Raw genomic sequence first — 2,365 nt, forward strand, 5'->3', positions numbered from 1 at the left:
GCCTCGGCAGCGATGGGAGCGTTTTCGATGTCCCCGTCCCCCCCCATAGGGATAGAAGGGGAGTTAGGTGACCAGGCGTCCCGGGTCCCAAAAATCGAAAAATTAATATAGAATGCTTTTTAATCCATAAATAAAGTAGGGGGCAGTCCTGGTGAGAGTCCCAGCCACAGCCCCAGTGTGTTTTGGAGTCGTTTGTGGCCGGGTGAAAAACTTTGAAAAATTTTCTATCTCCTCACTCCCATTGACTTTACATTAGGGCGACCAGGCGGCCGGCGGAAAAAAAATCATAACAAATCAACGGAGGCATTTCTCCGAAAACTAACACCGGGGCAGTGCTCAGGGGGCTCCCAGCTATCAGCCACCCTATCCCGGGACCGATGGGAGCACTTTAAAATTTTCGAGTTAGGGGACCAGGCGGCCGAGTGAAAAACTTTGAAAAATTTTCTATCTCCTCACTCCCATTGACTTTGCATTAGGGCGACCAGGCGGCCGGCGGAAAAAAAATCATAACAAATCAACGGGGGCATTTCTCCGAAAACTAACACCGGGGCAGTGCTCAGGGGGCTCCCAGCTATCAGCCACCCTATCCCGGGACCGATGGGAGCACTTTAAAATTTTCGAGTTAGGGGACCAGGCGGCCGAGTGAAAAACTTAGAAAAATTTTCTATCTCCCCTAGGTGACCAGGCAGCCGGAGCTGATTTTTCTGACCCCTAAAACAATTATTAAAAGGTATTTTTTCGCCAAACTAAGACTTTTAAAATTCAAATAGGATGATTATCTACTGCCCCAGTGGGTTTTTGAACCATTTTAAGCCTTTTTGACAGTTTTCATTTTTCCCCCATTGACTTCAATGGGAGTTAGGTGACCAGTCCTCCGACTTTTGAACCTCTCCTGGGGGGGCTGTGAGCCCCCGATTTCTTTGCAAAGCACGTCATTCGATTCGTCTCAGTCCCCTCTATATACCCCGTGTGTTTGTTTTCTCGAAAAACCCCCGGAACACGGTTTTTTAGGGGGGGGGTGGGGGGGGGGTACTTCGGAGCCATTTGGGGGGGGGTAAACGACATTTCCCGAAATTAATTTTAACACAGCCTTCCTCAGAATCGCTTTTCCAACAAAATCCTTTTTATTTCGAGTCTCTACGATGTTCCTAAGTGGTCGAAACCACTTTTGGACAGTTTTTACACCAAACGGCTCGGGCGCACAGCGGGCCGTGTGCCGATGGGCGGTTCTCGCGGGTCTGAGGCGGGGCTAGGCTGCTCGCGGCGGGCATGGGAGTGCCGTGTGCAGCCGCCACAGTGTTCCAGGCTGTCAGCATTTCTCTACGGTGCCGGGGGAAATACAGGAACTGGGTTTTTGAAGACACTTAGTGCAATGAGAGAGGTCAAAACTGAGCTAAGGGCACTTGCTGGAGGAAAGTGGCTGGGCCCCGCTAGCTCTTTTACGGACACTTTCTGGACTTGGCCCGGGATTTTCAGACGGTTCTTTGCGACTGTCTGATCATCCAGCGAAATGCAAGGGGGGGAACGGTCCCGGCCGCACCCCGCGTTTCAGGCCTCGTCGGCGGCCCGCTCCGGCGGCTGCGCCCGCTAAGTCTTCGCGGCCCGCCGTGGAGAGTGTGTATGCTGCCCGCCCCAGACGTTCACCCCAAGGGCTTGCGGGCCTTTAAGGGTCTGTCTTTCGGGGTTTCACGGGCTCTGACCTCACCTCCCTGTGGTTCCCGACCGGGGTGTATGTATGCTGCCCGCCCCAGACGTTCACCCCAAGGGCTTGCGGGCCTTTAAGGGTCTGTCTTTCGGGGTTTCACGGGCTCTGACATCTCCCCGGTGGTTCCCACGGAACGGACATATGTATGCTGCCCGCCCCCGGCAGGAACCCCAAGGGCTTGCGGGCCTTTAAGGGTGAGTGCGGGGGGCGTACGGGCTCTGACATATCTCCGGTGGCTCCCACGGAACGGACATATGTATGCTGCCCGCCCCCGGCAGGAACCCCAAGGGCTTGCGGGCCTTTAAGGGTGAGTGCGGGGGGCGTACGGGCTCTGACATATCTCCGGTGGCTCACACGGAACGGACATATGTATGCTGCCCGCCCCCGGCAGGAACCCCAAGGGCTTGCGGGCCTTTAAGGGTGAGTGCGGGGGGCGTACGGGCTCTGACATATCTCCGGTGGCTCCCACGGAACGGACATATGTATGCTGCCCGCCCCCGGCAGGAACCCCAAGGGCTTGCGGGCCTTTAAGGGTGAGTGCGGGGGGCGTACGGGCTCTGACATATCTCCGGTGGCTCCCACGGAACGGACATATGTATGCTGCCCGCCCCCCGGCAGGAACCCCAAGGGCTGTCCCGGCCTTTAAGGGTGAGTGCGGGG

The sequence above is a fragment of the Amia ocellicauda genome, unplaced genomic scaffold (genome assembly GCF_036373705.1).
Source record: "Amia ocellicauda isolate fAmiCal2 unplaced genomic scaffold, fAmiCal2.hap1 HAP1_SCAFFOLD_291, whole genome shotgun sequence".
NCBI lineage: Eukaryota > Metazoa > Chordata > Actinopteri > Amiiformes > Amiidae > Amia > Amia ocellicauda.